The sequence below is a fragment of the Dromiciops gliroides genome, chromosome 6 (assembly GCF_019393635.1).
Source record: "Dromiciops gliroides isolate mDroGli1 chromosome 6, mDroGli1.pri, whole genome shotgun sequence".
In the NCBI taxonomy this organism is placed as follows: domain Eukaryota; kingdom Metazoa; phylum Chordata; class Mammalia; order Microbiotheria; family Microbiotheriidae; genus Dromiciops; species Dromiciops gliroides.
Window position 1 is genome coordinate 145205480 of NC_057866.1, and position 23779 is coordinate 145229258.

A 23779-nucleotide genomic window follows, 5' to 3' on the forward strand; every position below is an offset into this window, starting at 1 on the left:
TGAACTTTCTATTTGTAGGTCTTTAGGGATTCACCTTACTCTCACATAATTTGGCATGTTCCAAATGCTTAGTTTAAGACTGAAAATATTTCCTTCTACTCTCAGTGTAGAGGACCCAATAACTAGTATCAAGCCTTGGGTTTGAGTCCCAGCACTGCTATTAATGATCTGTGTGAGCTCGGGGGAGCATGGCCCTCTCTGGAGTTCAGTTTCCACCTATGCAAAATGAAATAGTTTGAATACATGGTTTTTAAGGTCCTTCCCAGCTCTGACATCCTAGGTCCTAAGGGTCTTCCCAGTCCATATTCTAAGAACCTTTCAAGCTCTCACAGTCTATGAAGTAGCTTCTCTCAACCTCTGCCATTGGCTTTTCTTCTGATTTTGTAGAATTTCGTGTATGACTGGTATTTACTAGAATCCATATCTGATTTCATATACATGGCTGGCATTGTGATTGGAGCTGTTTTCTGTGGTCCTGTCTCAGACAAGTGACTGTTTCATAGTTTAATCAACTCTTAGTACCCCCTCAGTGCTGGGGATTGAGATCCTGTGGAACCCCTTCCCATACATCTCTGTGCCATGTTACCCTTGTCCCACTGACTTTTACTAAATTCATTTTATACCACATTTTTGAGCAAAGGCTGTTACTAAGCTGTTGTTACCTGCAGATGGCCATCACTGGCATTTGTTCTGTTCTGGGTCCAAACTTCCCCTTAACAGCTGTCTCACTTTCCTATCAGACTTCACTATGGCTGCCCTCATGATGAACACAGAGATACTCTGTAAGTATGGCCCCACAGACTTATCCCAAACCCTGAAATCATGCCTAGAGAACTTGCCTCAGACAATAGCCCATTACTCATGAAGTTATGTTGGCATTCTTTCCAACCTTAAAGGCATAGTTCAAATGCTATCTCTTCCATGTATTTCTCTAACATTTGTATTTCCTCCCCATTTAGAAGCTAGCTTTCTATCTGGTCTCATTTGCATCCTTGTGCACTTAGCATGTTCTAGTTTGCATTGTTTTTCTTTTTCCATGTCTCATCTTCCCTACTAAACTGTGATCAACTTGAAGGCAGGGATTATGCCTAGTTTCATTTTTCAGTATGTATCATAAAGCTATATACGTATTAGATTCTTAAAAATGTTTCTTGAATTATTAAATAAAAGACTAAAGGAATGTTTAATGAATATATAGAAGACTGAGTGGATGGATGGATGGATGGATGGATGGATGGATGGATGGATGGATGGATGGATGGATGGATGGATACATAAGTGAATGGTTTGATGAATAGATGATGGGTTACACTAATGGGTGGATGGTTGAATAGATGAGTGGATAGATAGAAGAATAGGTTCAGAGACGGGTAAATGGATGGGTGAATGGATGGGTGGATAAAATTATAGACAGATGAATTAATGCTGCTGAACACTTCAGAAGAACATCATTAATTAACGATGACTGTATTCACTACAAATTTATGATATATAACCTCAACTGGGTCTTCACTGCTACACTGGAATCCTTTTATTTAATGATTGACTCTATCCTTTTTTTCCATGGAGATTCTTCCAAATCCTTTCCTCTCCTCCCCTCTTCTCTTTTCTCCTGACTTCCTCTTGGCAAAGAACTTTGACTTTTATTTTACAGAGAAAATAATATTCCCATGTATTTAGCTTCTGCTTCTCTCCCATTTCATATCTTAAATCCACTTTTAATTATTCCCCATTTTCTCTTAATTTGCTCCAGTTTATGATAAAAAGGTCACCATTTTCCTTGACAAAGTCAAACTTTTCACTTCTGCTCTTGATTCCATCTCCTTTCTTTTCATTTAGGACCTTGATACCTCAGTCACTATTTCCTTTCTCTCATCTTCAGTTTATTCTTATCCACTGGCTTGCTCTCTACAACCATAAATGTGTACATATTTTTCCCATTATTGTGGGTTTTTGTTTTTGTTTTTGTGGGGATTTTTGCAGGGCAATGGGGGTTAAGTGACTTGCCCAAGGTCACACAGCTAGTAAGTGTTAAGTGTCAGAAGTCGGATTTGAACTCACGTCCTCCTGAATCCAGGGCCAGTGCTTTATCCACTGTGCTACCTAGCTGCCCCCTATTTTTCCCATTATTAAAAAAAAAACACACCTTACCATCATTAGACTATCATTTCTTCCAGTTTTCATCCTATATTTTCTCTTCCTTTGCTGTCTTTGTTTTCCCCCTTCCTTCTCCTTTCTCAATTCTTTGCAGTTTGGCATATGACCCCTACCACTTGACTGAAATTACTCTTTCCAAGGTTATCAGTGATTTCTTAAATATTCAATTAAATGACCTTTTCTTAGTTCTCATTCTTCTTGAACTCTCTGAAATGGTTAACACTTTTCAATACCATCTTTAGGGCCTTTAGACTAGTGATCTTTCTTTCATGATGTGCTTTCCTTCTTACCTTCTGTCTTTTAGAGCTCAGGAATTTCTACATGAGGCTTTTTCTTATCTTATCTCCACCTACTTCATTTATAAGCACTCTCTCCCTCTTGGAAGTATATCAGATATACTTCATATGTACTCACCTACCAAGGTAAGTAAAAGTTGTAAGAGAATATAAATTCCTAAAATATAAAAAAGGTTTCAGTTTTTAGTACATTAATGCTTTGGACACAGTAGATACCTTATAAATGTACACAAAGTGAATTAAATTGATTGGATAAATGGCTGAAAGACTAAATGAGTGATGAATAAATGAATAAATTAATGAAGTCATTCTTGTGTCTGGGTTTCCTTTCAGTGGTGGGATGAATAAAGACCCAGGCTTGGGCCAGGGTGAAGACAATGAATGCTTTTGGCTTTAGCTTTGGCCAGGCCTTGATGCTGGGGTTGCATATGCCATCAGAATCTTGTATATCTTCCACCTATGTTCATGCCTTTCTTCCTCTTCTTTTGGTCTTCATGATCAATACGATTGGGCAGTTTGGTGGTGTAGTAGATAAAGCACTGGCCCTGGAGTCAGGAGTACCTGAGTTCAAATCTCACCTCAGACACTAGCTGTGTGACCCTGGGTGAGTCACTTAACTCCAATTGCCTAAAGCATTCAGGGCCATTTCCAGTTATGATACTATATAACCATCCAGTGGACCCCAATGGCTCTGGAGGAAAAAGTGAGGTAGGTGACCTTGCATAGCCCCCCCTCACTTAAATCCAATTCACTGCAAGTCATAGCAAGAAGGACAAACAACAACAACCACCACCATTGGGGGCTCCATTTGGAAAGGTTCCCTTGTGGCTAAGTTGACATGGGTAGGGAATTCCTCATACTTGATGAGCTGTGAGGCTGGCTACTGCCATCCACTTAAGACCAGTACTGGTGTCTATGTATTGCCTACCTATTGTGGCCAAAATAGGCTGTCATTTGCCATGAATCAGAATACCTAAAAAGTGGGGAACAAAAAGATTCATGCTATTGTATAGATGGGAAACTGAGGCACAGAGCTTGTTTTCAAGGGAGTGGCAAAGGCAAGGCTAGAACATAGATCACCAGATTCCTAGTCCAAGGCTATTTCTTACCTATCTCATTACCTCCCTAAACCATCTGCCACAAGTAGTAAGTTTTATTAGCGCCCACTGAAGCTGTTTTCTCAAAGAATACATATGCCAGTCATGCAGCAAGATTCCAGGATGGGGCTAGAGTCATGAGGTTTTCTCCTTCAGCCATTAGGAAAGGTGGATACTGTATGTTAATTAGGTGGCTGGCAGAGCTTGCCCCTTGGTTTATCATTACAGGTAAAATGGATTAAGGGTTCCACACACTCAGGAATGTTGCAGGAATAATTGGGAAGAAGGTCACTGGAGACACCTTGACCATTGAGGTGAAAAGAAAAGTTGAGCTCTTTTAGAAAACTAAGGAATAGGTTGAGCATATCCCATTGAACCTCTTTTCTGTCCATGAGGCAGCCTGGAACAGGGTTGGGGGTAGTGAAACTCTTCCTCGGATGCTCTAGGGGATTTCTGGGGCAATCCTACTGAATCTGTCCTTCTAAGTAAAAGTTCAGGAAAGAGTATGAGATTTGGAGTCAGAAGACTAGTTATGAAACATTTAGCAAATCTCTTATGGCCTGTGAGCCTCAGTTTCCTTAAAAAAAAATCCCAGACTTAGAAGAATGGTCCAAACCATTCCTGATTTTCTTCCTTTGGTCATTCATTCATTCATTCATTCATTCATTCATTCATTCATTCATATATATGTGTATGTATATGTATGTATATGTGCAACACATATGAATATATACATACGAGATTAGATTAATTCCACTTATATGAAATAGTTGTTTAAATTTGTATTAATATATGCATACACATATATATGTATGCAAGTATGTATACATATGTGTATATGTGCATATATACATATATTTTGATTTGTTTATATTGGTATAATAGGTGGTTATCCAGGCTCTGCATGAAAAGTCTCTAGTGAGGAAGGATCCATTCTCTTCATAGGAAGTCCATTCCAATTTGAGATAACTCTAATTATCAGTAAGTTTCCCCTTCTTTCTAGCCAAAATCTCCATCATTTCACTTTCTCTCATTGTTCCTAATTTTGGTCTCTAGTGCAGAGTGAATGTTCACTCTCTCCTCCCCTTGAAAACCTTTCAGATATTCAATTACAGAAATTTCCTAAGCCTTCTCTTCTTCAGGATAAACATCACCAGTTTTTTGTTCTGTTTTTTTTTTTCCAATTGACTCTCAATGGACTGAAAGCCCTTAAACACCCTTGTTGACCTCCTGTGGATGTTCCCCAGCTCATCAATCAATAAGCATATATCAAAATGCCTTCTCTGTGCCAGGCACTGAAGATACAAAAGCAAAAAATGAAGCAGTCTGTGCCCTTAAGGAGTTTACATTCTAACAGGGGATAGAGCACTTCTATAAGTGTCTATACAGAATAAATAAACATTGAATACAAAGGAGTTTGGGAGGAAGATCACTTACAATGACAGATAGATTAGTAGCCTCAATCTGGATATGGGCTTCTTTTCAGGAAGCCTAAGATCCTTTTAGCATTTTTTATTTGGATACCACTGTCTTATCTTTGGGCTTCCCCCACCCCTCCACTATCAGACACTGAACTAAATGATCTTTATTCAGATCTCTTTGAGGGCTGATGCCTACAATCTTAATCAGTGACAATATTTTTTATAACGTCTTTAGATTTACAAAGCACTTTCCTCACAACAACAGCGTGATATAGGGCTGCTATGCCATCCTTACTTTACATGTACAGAAATTGAGGCTCAGATAGGTGAGATTAGGTAACCCCAACCATAACCCTATATAACCTACATGATAAAAATAGTATAAGATTTGGGATTGGAACCCAAACATCCTGGGCCTAAAGTAAGTGTGATCTTGAGGATGCAGGGCTTCCAGGCTGCCAGAATCTATGTGTCTTCAGCTCAGTTTATTCCTACTATTTTCCTACCATTCCCTTTATCCTCTCTCTATCAGTTTCCTCAAGACAGTAAGGCTCCATGTTCTTTGCACAGGCTACCCCCAGGTGGCCAGGGATCATAGAATGAGAGATTTAGATCTGGAGGGTACCTTAGAGATGACCTTGTCCAATTGCCTTATTTTACAAATAAGGAAATTGAGGCCCACACAGGTGCAGTAACTTGCCTAGGGTCATACAGACCATAAGTATTAGAAGCAGGATTTGAACCTGAGTCTTCTTGACTCTCTAAGCCCACTTATTCTGCATTGAAGGACAATGGGGAAGATAACCTGGAATCCACAGGGATTCTGTACAATACAGAAATTCCTAGTTTCCATTGAATAGCAGGTAACTAGATTTGATCATAGATTATCAGAACTAGAAGGAATCATCTAATTCCCCATTTTACAGATAGATGAAGAAATTGAGGTCCACAGAAGGAAAGAGACTTGCCCAGGTAGAGTCACAAAGCAGATTTTTCTAACTCCTAGGTCGAGGCCATTTCCTTGAGCTCTGGTTCAAGGCATGTCAGTGGTCAGGAAAATGTAAACAGACTAGACCAGGGCATGAAAATCCTTGGTCCAGAAAGAGTTCTGGAGAAAAATGTCTCCCAGTAACATTTATGGGCAGAGAGAAGCCATAAATACAAAGCTTCTTCCAGGACATGTGGGTCACTATGGCTACCACCTGTTTCTCTCCTCGGAGTCTAACACTTTCCTTGTGTCTCTCCTCCAAGACTGTTAAATACACCATGTAGGAAGAATTAATGGCAACCAACACCCAGTACTCAGTGGCTGATCTCTTTTGAATGCCTGAGCTGAATAAATGGTTTTGTTGCATGATCTCTATGTGGCAGGTTCCTCTGTTGTAGGAAGATGAATCACAGTTTAAGAAATATAGAGGACAATTCCAGGTTTCATGGGATGGGAGGAGCCAAAGACTGGCTCATACCAAAGGAGATGATAGAAGGTCCACTCTAACTCTTCCTATGATTCCCCTTACACCCCATCTAGTTTGGCAGGAGAGGGGGCAAAACTCGTCAAAGCTATCCTAGCCTCCCCAAAGCCATCTATGTGTCAGTACTGTGTGCCCAACAATGACCCTTGGTTAAGGAAGATAATATGTTCGGCACTGACTCATTAGGGGTTCTTGTCCTGGGAAGTACAAGCAGACTCCATTAAAGCAAACCAAAAAAAATCAGAAAGCATCATAGCTGGGGTTGAGGGGAACCTGAGGAGAGAGAAAGACCAAGCTAAGAAGGACCTAAGACTATAGAAAGCACCTTAGACTATAGAATTGAAGGATAGAGGGAGGTGAGGAATTTTAGAACACAAAATGTCAGAGCCACAATTGGAAGGAGCAATATCTCCAATGGGGACCATGCTCACCCTTGGGGGAAGGCCAGATAGGACCCTGAGCAACCATAGTGGGCAGGGGAAGAGCACCTTCACCACCTGCTTCTTTCTGCTGCCTGTCTCTCCCTAGGTTTGTCATTGGTTTTACCTTCTCTGTCTTGCTCTGGACCTGCAGAGACTGGAGAGCAATATTTTCTGGCTCTAGATACTATTTTGGGGCCATTAACATCCTAAACAAGATGGGCACCTTCCTCATCATGGACCACATGTCCATGGCTCATAACCCAAGCAGGATACTTGATCCTGGCTTGTCTCTGAATTCTGGCCAATGTGATGGTACCCCAGAGTGAGTCAGGGGTGACCAGAGGCCATTTGGTCCCTTTGCCCAGTTTGACAAGTATTTATTAAACACCTGTCATGTGCCAGGCACTAAGCAAGGTCCTAGAGATACAAAGAAAGAATCAAAACAGTATTTTCTTTCAAAGAGCTTACTGTCTACTGTTCAAAAGCCCACATTTCTGTTATTCAATACTCAATGATTAGTTCCCTTTAATTATTTGAGAGATTTGAATGGCAAGGAATTATCCAGTGGTTATAGTGCCTGGTATCAACAATGTCTGTGGTAGACACAGGACCCCACCTCAGCCTTCTGATACAGGGGACTCTGGGAGTGACTGACCAAGGTGACCCTACCTTTTGATGGAATGATGATGCTAGTCAGTAACAACAACGGCAACAACAATAATGACGCCTACATCTGACGTAGCTCTTTGAAGTTTGCAAAATGTTTTATGCGTACCATCCCACTGGATCCCAAAAATCACCCTCAGAGGTAAAGGTCCTCTTGTTATACCCACTTTCAAGGAAAGTGAGGCTCATGATAATAACAATAGTTAGCATTCACATAAGGCTTTAAGGTTTGTAAAGTGCTTTACAAAAATTGTCACATTTGATCCATGGTATTCAAATACAGGTCTTCCTGACTTTGAGATCATGATGCTGCATGGCCTCTCCATCATAAGATTATAGATTTAGAGCCAGAAGGTGACTTGGAGGTCATTCAATCCTACACCTTCATTAGATGGATCACAGATATAAAGTAGAAGAGGAGGAATTTGAAAGCTAATTCTTCTGACTCTGAATTCTATCATTTCCGCATTGCCTCCTATTAATCAACAAGCTCCTCCTGTATGCTAGGCACGGAGAACATAAACCCATAAATGAAACAGTCCTTGCCCTCAAGGATCTTGTGTTCTCTCAGCAAAAACAAGCATGGAAACACATACATAAATGCATAATACGTATAGTCCATCAGGGAGACAGAGCAGCTAGGTGCTGCAGTGAAAAAAAGTACTGACTTGGAGTCATGAAGAGCTGAGTTAAAACACGGCCTCAGACATTTACTAGATTTTGACACTGAGTAAGACACTTAATCCTTATTTGCCACAGCTCCTCATCTGTAAGATGTGGACACATTGGAGAAGGGAATAGCAAACCACCCCAGTATCTTTGCCAAGAAAATCCCATGGAAAAGTCCATGGAGTCACAAAATGTTGAACATGACTGTACAGCAACAGTAATCAGGGGGACAATGTATATAGATAAAATATAGATAGATATAAAATATTTGAGGCATGACCCAAGCCAATTCCAGGGTCTATTAAAGTCCTCTCCATGGTCTATCTGTCTGTCTGTCTGTCTGTCTGTCTGTCTATCTGTCTCTCTCTCTCTCTCTCTCTCTCTCTCTCTCACACACACACACACACACACACACACAATGATACAACGTTGCCACCCCACCTCTCAGCCTCTTCCATGGCCTCCATTCCGTCCCTGGATTGACCAAACACTCCCTCCCCACCCAGTAATACATTCTTCCCTCATGACTCTCATTCCCAAAAAGCAGTAGCCATCTGTCTCTTTCACCATTTGTACACCTGCAGCCTTCGTTACCCTGGCACTCTTGAATGTCCCTTGGGGAAATCGGGACCTGTTTAACAGCTTCCCTCTAGGGCTGCTTCTGCAGCTGGGGCTTCTGTGGGAGCTTACCCTCTCTTCTCTGTCCTATCTCAATCTTTTGCCACTCAGAGACTCTGCTGCTGCCTGGGAAATACCAGGGCCTCCATGGAGCAGGCAGCAAAGTCAGGGACAGTGCCCTGTATAAAATGGTAAGTGCTCCTTCAGAACTGGGTCTCAGTGGCCACTGCTTTCTTCCATGCTATGGGTGGGAGCAATTATTCTTTGGAGGAAGGGATGGCCAGGGAGAAGCAGGACAAGACAGCATGGACAGCCCTGTTCAGTCCCAAATGACATTGTTGAATTGAATACAGACTGGGATTGTTGAGGGTCCACGTGAGACAGAACCTAGAGACCAGTAAGTAGAGAGGAAAGGAAAGACAGAGGCCTTCCCATTTCCCCCAAGGAAATCCTCATTTTGGGGGAGAACAGTAATGATCAACACCAGGTCTTTGAAAGCCCTCCTCTCAGCAATAAGAGTGATGCATGCCCTCTTGGCCTTCTTCATTCTTCACTCTAAGAAGTACCTGGCTGGGGGCGGGGGGGATTTACTGAACCCTCTTGGGACCCTGATCAGGGCAGCCATTGCAGACATACATAGGCCCAAGATCCACTAGGGTAGGCCCTCGCCTGAAGGGCAATGAGAGAAAGCATCAGACCCTATGTCAAAGATTTAGAACTAGAAAAGGCCCAGAAAGCTATCTTGGCCAAGCATGCCCTCTTAATTTTACAAAGAAGGAAATCGATACCCAAGAAGGATAAATGACTTTTTCAAAGGTCACGCAAATAGTACAGAGCCAGGGCCAGGACTGAGGCTTCAAACTTAGGTCCTTTCATTTCAAATCCTCGGCCTCCTGTGCCACAGCAAAGGTGGAGGAAGCCTGAGACTGGTGGGGAGGCAAAGTGGGGCAGGGGGAGAGCGGGATGGGGGAGATGCAGCTTGAGATGGGGAATGAGGTACTGAGGTTTGGAATGAGGAAACATTTGTGGCTGTGTTCAGACCCAAGTTATCTCAGAGCTCTTAAGCAATAGAGGGAAGGAACTGGGGAGAAGTCAGGACCAGGGGGAGGAAAGCCCAAGATTAGTGCCTCCATCTCTCTCATAAGGAGCACTCACATGCCATCCAAGAAACTCTCCACAAGCTTAGCTGCTCATGAGGGGCAGGACATCACCCTTTCAGAGCCTGGAGAAGAGACAGCCTCTTTTCTTGACTTTCTTCCTTGGGCTTTAGGCTCTCAGGATTGTCCTGTTCTGCCTGTCAATGTTCTCTCCCGGTTCTGCATCTTTCATTCATTCTAAATGAGCTCCTTAAAGAAAAAAAATGAGAAACTAGTATCAAAGTATTTAGACCTGGAAGGAATATTAACAGTCATGGTTGTATATCACTTTGTCTAAAATAGATTTGCAAGTTTTAGTGAACTGCAAGGAAAGAAACAAAGGAACAAAGAAGAAAGGAAAGAAAGAAAGAAAGAGAAAGAAAGAAAGAAAGAAAGAAAGAAAGAAAGAAAGAAAGAAAGAAAGAAAGAGAGGAAGGAAGGAAGGAAGAAAGAAAAGGAAGCTAGGGAGGGAAGGAGAGAGGGAGGAAGAGAGCAAGGAAGGGAGGAAGGGAGGGAGGAAGGGAGGAAGGGAAGAAGGGAGGAAGAGAGGAAGGGAGGAAGGGAGGAATGGAGGGAGAAAGGGAGGGAGGAAGGGAGGAATGGAGGGAGGAAGTAAGCAAGGAAGGAAGGAAGAAAGGAAGGAGAAAGGGAGGGAGGAAGGGAGGAATGGAGGGAGGAAGGAAGCAAGGAAGGAAGGAAGAAAGGAAGGAAGGCAGGGAGGGAGGGAAGGAGGGGAAAGAAGCCCCCTAGGAGATAGTGGATGATAATGGGGAAAAGCATAGGCTTTAGACTCAGAAGGCCTGAGTTCAAGTCCTAGCTTTGAAATTGTTGAGATGTGTGAGAGCCTTGGACACATTCCATCAGGTTCAGTGCAGAGAGGCTAACCTTTCTGAACCTAGGAGCTAGGGGCTTACATCTTCTCTCCATCTATTTGACTGGGGTAGATATGGAGGGGATAGATCTGGATCAAGGAGCATCTTCTGATATAATGAATCTCAAGATTCATTGTTTCTCTGGCATTCTTTCTTGGGCCACCATTCCCCCTTGGTTAACCAGATTTGGTATCATCCAATATGAGTTTGAATCCTCATTTTTTTTTCCACTTACTACTTTGTAACCTTGGCCCAGTCTCCTCCCTACTGGGATTCAGTTTCTTCATGTATAAAACAAGGGGGTTGGACTCAAAGACCTCTAAGATCCCTTCCTGTTCTAGACCTCTGATCCCACAATCTTTCCCAGCTTTCCTCAACCTCTCCCACCTGAAGCCTTGAGAGGGTCAGTTTCTCTCTCACCAGTATGTAACCCAGCTTCCATCTGTTCATCCTCCATGACCTCTGCCTAGGAAGTTCATACAGGATGCAGAGGCCTCTGGGTAAATTATATTTCCAGTGGGGGAGAAGACCACTGAAAGAGAGGGCCAGGCTCCCTGCCTATTTCCTAAGCCTTGGATCACTCCCACCCTCCCATGGGATGTTCACATTTGAATAGATGCCAAACCCCCAAGGAATTAATCCCTAATGGTAGATTTTCAGAGAGCAGTAATGAATAAATAGGGGAGAGGTATTCAGGTCAGGTAGATAATGCCACTTGAGGGGAATCCCAAAGAATCAGACTGCCAGAGCCTTGGTATAGAAGCCACAGACTAATGATCCTGGGAAAAAGTGGGGAAGCTCCTGAAGAGAGAAAAAGTGGTTCCCTGGCTTCCAGTAACTAGTAAAAGAGAGGCGTTGCCCCTCTAAGGTCACTAGTGAGCCGAATACAAAAGTCTGGTGTCAGTTATCATCTTCCTCTGCCCCTTTATGTCTTTGCTGCTCTGTCCTGGCTCTCATCCAACCTCTATACTTACTCGTCGGTGTCCCCTGGGATCCTTATTCTCCTGCCTACCCCACTTGGTACAGTGGATAAAGTGTTGGACCTAGAGTCAAAAAGACATGAGTTCAAATTCGGCTGCAGATACTTACTGGTTTTGTGATCTTGGACAAGGCACTTCACCTCAGTCTGACTCAATTTCCTCATATGTAAAATGAGGATAATAATAGTACATCAAAGAGTTCTTGTAATGATAAAAGGCTAATTCCTCAAGTGTTTGCAAACCTTAAAGAGCTATACAAATGAAAAGTATTACTATTTTTTATAAACTTTCCTTTTAAGGATGCCAATGTGAAACTCCATCCTAAATTTCTTCTGTTTGCCTTCCTTGGGGATTATGTTAATACCTGTGGCTTCCACAGTCTACTGCATCCTTATAATCTAGCATGTCATTCTTCCTTAAAAGCTTCAGAATTTCCATAGTGCATATAAGATAAAATACCAACTCCTCTCTTGGACATTGAAAACTTTCTTTAATCTGGCTCTGGAGAGGGGCTCAATGAATAGAATACAGTACTTAGAATCAGGAAGACTTCAGTTCAAATCCTGCCATAGACACCTACTAGCTGTGGAACCCTGGGCAAATCAGTTAATCTTTCTCTGCCTCACTTTCCCCACATGTAAAATGAAGTGCTTGACTGAATGGGATCCCACCCAAACTGGCCTACTTCAATGATATTCCCCCTCCCATCTCAGTGGCTTTGTACAGGCTACTTCCATGCCTGGAATATAATCCTTCCTTATCTCTGAATTTTATAATCCCTGGTTCCCTTACAGGCTTACCTCAGTCACTAATTCTTACAGGAGCCCTATTCTGACCCCTTCCTGCCCTGCTTCGCTGGTACCTGCTTTCTAGGTCTCTTGCTACCCTTCCCATCTCTTGTTATTCTGTATTTTCCCTGTATATATTTTATATTTATTCATCTGTGTATATGTTGTTCCTCTGGCCTCACTGGGAGCAGCATACCACAGGTGCTCAATCTGTATTTATTGAATGACTGAAGTAAATTTAGATCACCCAACCCTCAGTCATCCAAGCCTGCCCAAGATTGTGGATCCCCAACACATCAACTGGGATTTCAGAGTTGAACTTCAATTATTACATGGTCTTTCTCCAGTGTGGTGACTGGTGCCTAGCCCCCTCCCAATTGCATTCAGAGGTTTAATAGTTTCATAAACTTTCAGACCTAGAAGGGGCATTAGAGTTCATTATAGTCCAACACCATTATCTTTTTTTTTTTTTTGGTTAGGCAACTGGGGTTAAGTGAGTTACCCAGGGTCACACAGCTAGTGTTAAGTGTTTGAGGCCGGATTTGAACTTAGGTACTCCTGACTCCAGGGCCGGTGCTCTATCCACTGTGCGACCTAGCTGCCCCCAACACCATTACCTTACAGATGAGAAAATTGAGGCTTAGAAAGGCGTAAGTGACTTTGCTGAGATCACACAATGATGCAGATTTAGGTGGCACTACAATACAAGCACTGGGTCTGGAGTCAGAAAGAACTGGGTTCAAATTCATCCTCAGATACTTATAGCTATATGATTCTGGGCAAATAATTTCACCTGTCTTCCTTGGTTTCCTTACCTGTAAAATGGGGGTGATATGGCATTATTTCCTGCAGTTTCCCATAGGGTTTTCAATTACCATTCACAGTGATTGTAAGTCTAGTTTTTTTCATTCTTATTTTTTTTAATGTAAGGGAAGATGCCTAGTAATGAGTGAGAGCTTTTGGAGAGTGGAATGACCTACCTCAAGCAGTACTGAGTTCCCCATCACTGGACATCTCTAAGTGGAGGCTGGGATATGGGAGAGAGTAAGCATTCTCTTTCAAGTGTGGGTTGGATTAACCAGATCCCTTCCTACTCTGAGGTTTTCTGATTCTTTGGTGTAGTATGAAGAACTCTCTATTTGGGGCCACTGGACCAGGTCTGAAACCCCTTCTCAGTTACTCATTGACTATGCACTCTAAGACAAGGGGTTCTTAACATTCTTTGTGTCCTTTTTTAATGTATTGTCTCTCCCATTAGAATGTAAGCTCCTTGAAGTAGGGGCTATCTTTCTTTTTACTTGCATTTTATTTCCCAGTGCTTAGCACAGTGCCTGATACTTAGAAATTACTTAATATATGCTGGTTAACTTGTTAACTTATGCTCACAACTCTTTAGTAGTAGTCAGGGAAGCCCAGAGACCCCTTATGAGTATTATGATTTTAAAAGTATATAAAATGCATATAATTAGAAAGGAGACAAATTATGTTAAAATAAAAATGACTTTTCCTATCCAAGTTCAAAGATGCCCTGAAATCTGCGTACACACCCATGTATATCAGATTAAGAGCACTTGTCTTAGAAGAAGAATTGGTTTTGTTCTGCCCAGACCCAGAGACAGAACTAGGAGTAATGGGGTGAGAGTTACAAAGGGCTAGATTTTGGCCCATTGTTTGGAAAATAGATCGTATAAATTATTTTCTAGTTAAGAAACTTCTTTCCTTCTTGGGTTTGTGTTTCACCAATACCTTTGGCCTTCTGGTGAAGTATATAGATCCTTTCTCCTATTCATGTGTTGAAATGCATAAATATATGTATATATGTTTGTATATATGCATGTCTATATATGTATATGTTTATATGGGCATGCATATACACATAAACAGAAATGTATACATATATGTACATGTACGTACACATAAATATATACACAATTACAAGGAAAACTAATTATATTGAAATTGTTGTCAAAATATTATATAAAACCAATTTCACAGACCCCAGCTTAAGAACCCCTGTTCTTAAAGCTCCAAATTATATTTTATAATTTATTATTTTATAAAAGGGGAGAATGAAGATAGATATATAATATTTTTTAATATAGTTTACAGGAAGTTTCCTCCAAAAATATAGTTCCCCCCCAAAAAGCAAAGTAAAAGCATGTAATTATTTTAAATACAAACCAACCTTGATGAGATTCCAGGAGGAATTTGTACAAAGGCATTTGGGAATGTTTTCTAAAAGACCAGAGTCAGTTAATGTATTGCTATTAACAGCTGCAGTTAACATTTCGGTTTGTGGTATGTGCTTGGTATTAATAAAACTGCATGACAATAAATTTTGTTCAAATTGCAGGCAGTGCTATAGATCAATATCACTGAAATCACAACAAAAGAGAAATTACAATAATCCATCCTTGAGGTCAGGAATGGAGGTGTTCAGATAAAGGTAAGAGAAAGGATGGATAGTGCAAACACAGAGATATACTCTGAGTACTTCAAAGCTTCAAAGGGAAATCAATTTTCACACCAAGAGAACAGATGCATTTTGATGTAGTTTCATGATTAGATACTGTTCCAGTGATGTTTGAATAATGTGAGAAGCTGTCCAATGATTAAGCTACTTCCATATCTCAAGATGAACTGTGAGGGCCATCGATCTCTAGAGTAACTCTGGTGTACACAGTTCTAATTATGAAACTTCCACCTCCTTGAAAGGCCAGGGATGACATGACAAAGAGATTGTTGAGGAGTAGATAAGGCTATAGAATCAATACTAGATGAAAGAATATGATTAAACATATCTACTACCCATTCCATAGTGCCCAGAGAAAAGGCAAACTAATCTAAGTCTTCCAACAAGTTAGAGAAAGTGACATACTAGAGCAAAAGTCTAAGACCACTGCAAATTGTTTTTGGAGTAAATATGAAGGTTTTAGAGTGTGTGTGTGTGTGTGTGTGTGTGTGTGTGTGTGTGTGTGTGTGTGTGTGTGTGTGTTTGGGGGAAGGCAAAAACACACAGCCTATCAATATATTGCTAGTTCTCTTATCTTTTTAAGAGTCACTGTGGCATAGGGGAAAGTGTGAGACTTGTTAAAATTTTACCTTGAAATTTACTAATCGTTGACTGTGGGCAAGTTATTTAACTTCTCTGAGTCTCAGTATTTTTGCATCTAGGTTGAGCAGTGGGCTTAGAATCATCTTCCTGAGTTCCAATCTGGCTTCAGACACTTAATATCTGGGTGACCCTAGGCAAGTCACTTAAAGCTGTTTGCCTCAGATTCCTCATCTCTAAAATGAGTTAGAGAAGGAAATGACAGTTACTCTAATATCTTTGCCAGGAAAAAGGATTCTACTCTTACATACCACAACTATTTCATAATTAGAATACACCAAGATCTAGAAAAAGAGACTGAGAAGTGATCTGACAAGTAGAATGACTGAGAGAGAACTGTTTTGAAAACCCAAAGATGAGAAAGTGACCAGGAAGAGAAAATAATAAATAGCGCTAAAGGAGGATCTTTGCAGAATGGCCATTAGATTTGGAAATTAAATGATGGCTCATAATTTTGGAAAGAAGTTTTAGTTGAATGGTGTAAAGAATTAATTGTTATTTGAGGTTTTATGCCTCAGCACACACTGGCCTGGGGCTCCGCAAACCGCACAGTGCTCCACCTACTGGTTGTAGCCATTGCCAGGGCTCTGGCACTTCATGTCATCACCACTCGCTGATGCCTACATGGGCCTGGCAAAATTATGATTGGAAGCCTAGTGAAGGCAGTCATGTGGCTGTTAGAGCGGCCATCCCATTGGCTGGGGCTGTGTGGGGGGATTTCTAGGTTTGGGGGAGGAGAATTGGGCATTCTAGGTGGAAGCTGGAAAGCGACAGGCATTCTGTTTCATATTTTCAGCTGATTCCTGGGCGGTGGTATTTTTTCAGGTATTATAATTTTCCTTTCCCTATTTTATTTCCTTTCCCTTGATCCTACTCTCCTATCTGTGCTTTTTTTTTAAGTTTGTTCTTGTTAAAATAAATCTTGTTCAGTTTTGAGGGAGGCTGCCGGTCTCCTTCCTTGCTGCAATATAGCAGCTAGCCGCTTAGCTAGCACTCCCCAATTAAAAATTGGTCCCCACAATGGCGAGGTCCCAAGCAATACAATAAATACTTTGGACAAGAGTAAGGAGTTAACATCCAGGGCCTATATGAACAGAATTACAAAAAACTTTTCATGAAAATAAAGATAAACAATTATAGATATATTCATTGCTCATGTATAGACTGAGCCTAATTTTTTAAAAGAATACAATTCTACCTAAATTAGTTTTACTTATTCAATGTCATGCCAATCAAACTACCAAATAATTATTTTATAGAGCTATAAAAATCATTACAAAATTCATCTGGAAAAATACAATATCAAGAATACCAAGGGAATCAATGAGAAAAATGTGAAGGAAGGCAGTCTGGCAATACCAGATTTCAAAATATGTTACAAATGGTAATCATCAAAACAATCTGGTCCTAACTAAGAAATAGACTGGTAGATCAACGGAATAAATTAGGTACACAATACAAAGTAGTACATTGCCATAGTTATTTAGCATTTGAGAAAACAAAGATCCAAGCTTTTGAAGTAAGAACTTACCATCTGACAAAAATTGTTCGGAAAACTGGAAAGCAATTTGGTAGAAAGTAGACATGGACAAATATCACACACTGTATAGCAAAATAAGGACAAAATGGATAAATAATTTAGACATAAAGCCTGATGTTATAAGTAAATTAGGGGAGCTTAGAAAATTTTGCCTGTCAGATCTATGGATAAGGGAGAGAATCATGGAAAGTAAAATAGATGATTTTGATTATTTGAATTTTTTAAAAAAAGTTTTACTTAAAATTAATGAAGCCAATATTAGTATTTAATGCAAGAAATATGGGGAAATTTTATATCAATTTTCTCTGATAAAGGCCTCGATTCTCAAATATAGAGAAAATTGAGTTAAATGACAAAAATATGAGTCATTCCTTAATAAATAATGAAGAAGGGCAGTTAGGTAGTACAGTGGATAGAGCTCTGGTCCTGAAATTGGGAGCACCTGAGTTCAAATCTCACCTCAGATACTTTCTAGCTGTGTGACCCTGGGCAAATCACTTAATCCTAATTGCCTTAAACATCTGGGGCCATGTCCAGTCATCTATATCTTGCCATTGGAGCCAGATGGTTCTGGAGGAGAGAGTGAGGTTATTGACCTTTCATAGGCCTCCCTCACTTAAATTCAATTCAGTGCAAGCCATGATGGTAATCTTCAGGAATGAAGGACAAACAACAATAACAGCAATGAAGGGTGAAGTGAGTAGAACTAGGTGTGGTACCATGTAGGACAACCTTCTACACAGTAACAGCAACATTATGGCAATGATTAACTATGAAAAATCTTAGCTACTCTGATTGATACTAAGACCATTCCCAAAGACCCAAGATGAAAAATGCCATCCACTTCTTAAGAGAGCTCTGATGAATTCAGTGAATATTGAAATATATTTTTTCACTTTCTTTATGTTTATGGATTTTTGTAACATGGCTAATATAGAAATATGTTATTTATGATGTCATATGTATTATTGAGATGGTATTGCTTGCCTTTTCGATGGGTTAGGGAGGTTAGAGGGAGGAAATTTGCAACTCAATTTTTAAATGAATATTAAAAATAAAAATAAGTTGAGTAAAAGGGGGAAAAGTGGAGTAATCAAGTTTAGATAGCTTTTTTTCAAGGACTATAGCTAAGGAATGAAGAGATAAAGGCCAATATTTAGCACGGATGACAGGATATAGTAAGAAGTTGTTGTCATTGTCATTATTGTTGTTGCTGCTGCTCTTGTTGTTTAAATGTTATTTCTGAGGTCACAAAGAAAAATGCATAGTAGAAAATATTTTCTCACTCCACAATCTAGGGCTCTTTCCACTATATGAAACTGCCTGAATTCAGAAAGACCTGAATTCAAATCCTACCTTGGAGACTTAACCATATAGTCACTTGACTAAGTCAGATCCCTTATCTATAAAATGGGGATAAAAATAGTAGCTACTTCCCAGGATTATTGTTAAGTATAAAATGAAATAAAATTTGTAAAACTCCTTGTAAACTTTATAGTCTTGTACCAATGCTAGCTAGCATCATGTTTTATCTGATGGTCTCCTACCTTGGATCTAAATTTTATAACTGGATACTAAAAATCTCAGTGAAACCTCTGATATCTAAAAAATAAAAATAATGTTAAACTACTATGGTCCTAGATTTGGCTTTTTCCATATACTGAAAGAATCTATTATTTCTTTTGTTTTGTTTTGTTTTTGTTTTTGTGGGGCAATGGCAGTTAAGTGAGTTGCCCAGGGTCACACAGCTAGTAAGTGTCAAAATGTCTGAGGCTGGATTTGAACTCAGGTACTCCTGAATCCAGGGCCAGTGCTTTATCCACTGTACCACCTAGCTGCCCTGAATGTATTATTTCTACAATCTAAAATTTCAGATCTCATAATTATAAAGGGAAATCTACTGAAAAGTCAAAAATACTTAAACAGAACTAACAAAAAAAAAACATTAATTTTTATAGGATCTTAAAATTTAGAGCTGGAAGAGATACCAGAAGTCATCTAGTTTATCCCCCCCGCTTTTTTTTTGCAGGGCAATGGGGGTTAAGTGACTTGCCCATGGTCACACAGCTATTAAGTGTCAAGTGTCTGAGGCCGCGTTTGAACTCAAGTCCTTCTGAATCCAGGGTCGGTTTATCCACTATGCCACCTAGCTGCCCCAACCCCTTTATTTTTCAGAATGAAACTGAGGACTCAGAAACTGATATCCAGGGAGGTTATGTTTTTGTACATGGTCATACAATATGTGTCAGAAGCAGGATTCAAACCTAGAAGTTCTGGCTCCAAATGTAGAACTTTCTACTTCATAGTATTTCTTCTATCCCAGTAAATGAAAGTAAAGGAAGTACTGAATAAATATTAACAGGTTGTTCTTAAGAAATATAGCTATGCAGAGGAGTAAAGAATACTAATGTCTCCCCAAATATCAGAAGCAGCCTGGGGCTGTACTTTCAAGTAGTTTGTAATGGGAGAAAAGTAATATTTTCCTAAGTGTGCGCATGCTATTAGCAGCTGCCAAAAAGAACCATTTGATTCTTCAGGATCCAACTGTTTTCTCCTCTCCAGCCAACACAGGAGCTTTTATTCTGCATATAAAACAAACCAGAATTAATAAAGCTTCTTTTGCACAGCATGGTTATTAGCCCTCAGGGCACAGAGAGTTTATTCTATTTTGTGTCTTTACATTTGGAAACCCCTGCCCTGCTATGAATGCCCACTTACACTTCTTAGGGGTTTTTTTGTATCAATAATTTTTCATATTGCCTGATGCTTTTCTTCTGATAAACCACTTCTCTCTTCTCTCCTTTCTTTTCAGCTAGGTATCAAGCAAGTATTAGTACCACTTGATCCAGATTAGTTAGTCTGGGCTCCTTCCAACAGCGGGAGTAATGGGAATGTATAGATAGAAATGGCCAAAATTGCTGATGAATGCAATCATAAGTGCAACTTCTGACATCATGTGAATTCTACCAACCCTTGTGTTTTATCTTGTCTGTCTAATCAAGACTAGTATAGTCAAAGTTACTGAGCATCTATGTGCTCTGGACTGTCACATTTATAAGAAGCTCTATTTTCATTTGCCAAACTCAGTCCAGTCCAAGCTTCTCTATGTTTAGCTGGAGGAAAGCCTTGGGACAAGTGAGATATTCAGCCTTATTTCCCAGTTATATCAAGCCTGTGATCCAAGAAGGGGTGCTATAAGTTTCATATAAGATAAATGATGTAAAGCACTTGCATACATTAAAGCACTACATAAATGCCAGTTGTTACTGTTGTTGTTAGTATAGTGGTGATGGTAGTGTTGGTAGTAGAAGAAGTTCTTCTTGTTATTACCTTATGATCACCAGACCCTTAGTCTGGTAATACTTCATTTTCTGGACTTTCTAATGCACTCTGGCTTAGCACAAGCAATATTTCTAGAGTAGTAACACAGAAAGAAGTGTGCTGGTAAATGTTTAAGAAGTGTGCTCTAGAGAGGGAAATGTAGTCCCATATACTTTTTTTTTTGATGAAACAAGGACATTTATTTGTGGGGGGAGGGGAAACAGATGGAAGATTCACAGATTCTTCAACCGCTGGATGGAAGGACCCTGAGGATCCTGAGGGTGGCTGGGGATGTCAGGCATGTTGCCTTCATCTCAAACAGGAACAGGGTAGTTGTAAGGTGTAGCTTGTTTGATCATGCCTGTGTACTTGGTATAGGGGCTTAAGGGAGATAAGAGGAGAGCCATGGTACTGATGGACAAGGAAACTGTCAGCACTTGGCCCAGGACCTCCTTCAGGAACCAGCCTAGTCTGCCCGCCATGCTGGTTGCTTTCCCCATCCATCCCATATACTTTTGACTAGCATACTCTGTTTTGTTTTGTTTTTGCAGGCAATGGGGGTTAAGTGACTTGCCCAGGGTCACACAGCTAGTGTCAAGTGTCTGAGACCGGATTTGAACTCAGGTTCTCCTGAATCCAGGGCCGCTGCTTTAACCATTGGATCATCTAGCTGCCCCGTTATCCCATATACTTTTTTTGTTTGTTTTTTTTGTGTGTGTATGTGCTTTTTTTGTTTTGTTTTTTTGTTTTGCAGGGTTATGGGCGTTAAGTGACTTGCCCAGGGTCGCATAGCTAGTAAGTGTCAAGTGTCTGAGGCCAGATTTGAACTCAGGTATTCCTGAATCCAGGGCTGGTGCTTTATCCACTGAGCCACCTAGCTGCCCCATATCCCATATACTTTTAAGTTTAATCTGCATTTTAACATTTTCTATGGTTTAGACAATCAGCAAAACTATATTAATGGGTGATTTGTGGTGACTGCTACTTTCTGATTTTAAAGGCCCGCAGTTGGGTCAGCTAGGTGGCACAGTGGATAGAGCACTGGCCCTGGAGTCAGGAGGACCTAAGTTCAAATTCGGCCTCAGACACTTGACACTTACTAGCTGTGTGACCCTGGGACAACTGCTTCACCCAAAGAAAAAGGCCCACAGTGAAAACTTAAAAACTGACCATTTAAATTGGCCTCCAGAACACCCTTGGATCCAAGAGTGACAGTGAAAAAATAGCACATATGTTCATTCATCTCTTGCCCAGGTCAGCCAAGGAAGGCAAAAAGAAAGGTTTGGGTAGGGGCTGACTAGTAGAAGCAGCACAAAGTGTGGTTCCTGGAAGTACCACTGCTGACAGCAGGAGAAGTGATACAGAGGAGGCACTGGAACTAAGAGTGTCCAAACCACAGAGATAGTAAGGGAAGTGAACTCAGTGACAGAAATAGATTCCAGGGGACCCCTGTACAAGGACTGGGCACAGGATTGGGTGTCATTTGGTAGCTCCTACCCTGTTCTGGGTTAAGGAGCAATTGTGATTAGGAGAAAGCAAGGGTTCCATCTGAATAAGGATCAGAGTGTATACAGGAGAGTAACCAGACAACTCCATGGATCATTCTAATTTGGAAGCACTGAAATTTTACAGGTCCCTAGACTTAACTGTGAAAGCAGCAGCAGGACATAAAAGACTAAAGTTCAGGCAAGTCTTCCACACTGAAAGAGAACAGAACCCAACTCGAATATATGTAAAATCCTAACTGAAGAAATAGTCCTGAAAAAAAGAGACAGTATGGTCCATAAGGTCACCAAAAGTTGGATATGACTGGTAACTGAACAACAATAATTGAGCACTTCTTAGATTACAAACCTAGGAGTATTTCTCAAGTGAAAACTAGAATTCATTCAGAGTCTTAAAGTGTCCTCAATTTTACTCCCTACATGGGTAAGTGGTCTTTTCTATAACTCTCTTTTTGTGGTGCTTGTTTTTTATCTTGAATCAAGAAAAAAACGTGAGGAATTGATTTGAGTTTTTGTTGGTGCTTTCACAAGTAAGACTTTATCATTATAAAGTTGAAGCCACAAAATATTTTCCATAGTTTTAGTTAACTCTTCAATTTACTTTAGGTCAAGGTAAATTAAAGAGAAGTTGATAATGATTCAATGCCAAGTGATTGCTCTAATAAACTACTCCACTTGATAATAATTCACTTGCCATAGAGAGATGGAAGTTTATATGAAGAAAAGAACATTATTTTATTAATTATTTGACTGATTTATTTTTTCAAGCCCAATGAAATGAGAAATTATCTAAAAATCAACTCATTTTAACTTGGATAGTATTTAGTGTAGTTAAATTTGACTTTGTCTAGAAAGTTCCTTTGGAATCAATAGAAGTCATGGATAAGGGGCTATTGGCAGAATCTGGTTCCTTAGTCTCTTTTAAATATTATAACTATAAAGAAAACAATTGAGAATCTAAATGAATTTCATTTAAACATTAGAGGCACACACAATGAATAAAATGCTCCTGGTGTCACATATTTGGATTTTTCTTGACTAATTCTGCTTCAAAGCAAGTTATGATCTCAAACTGAACACCAATAAATCCTTCACTAGATACAGATATATAGAAGAGAAATTATAAGGGGATTGTGGTTTTATTATGTGAGTTGTGCTTTTTTCTTCTTTCTTTTATGTAGTCATGCCTTATTTTATAAGGATGTTTAGCCCAGGCACCATTTTTACTGTAGTGCATGCAAAAACAATAATGTATTTTCCAGTTCAGCATACCTATGATAACTTTATAAACATTCATGAATCAACAACACTGCCTGAGGGGACATGAGCTATATTAACATTGGTACATCATTATCTTTATGTTCATAACTTAGCTGGTTTGGGCAGAAGATTGCTGTTATACTTAACAGCCTATGTGGGCCATGTTCTTCAAAATGTTACTGAAGTTCCCTAGTTCCTGGGGTTTTTTGTTTGTCTGTTTTGTTTTTTACCTTCTAAGTTAAAAACATCATAACTATGACTGGTCTATACAGAGAGCTGTAAAAACTAAGGTGTGAAAATAGGCACTTATTCCTAGGATTTCAGTATATAGAGGGAGGGTACTACATGCCCAGGGAAGTCTGTTCACTAATTTACTGTAATTTGCACAATGCACCATGCTGTTATCCTCCTTCCTTCTTTCGACCCAGGGTCACCATTACTCTTCAT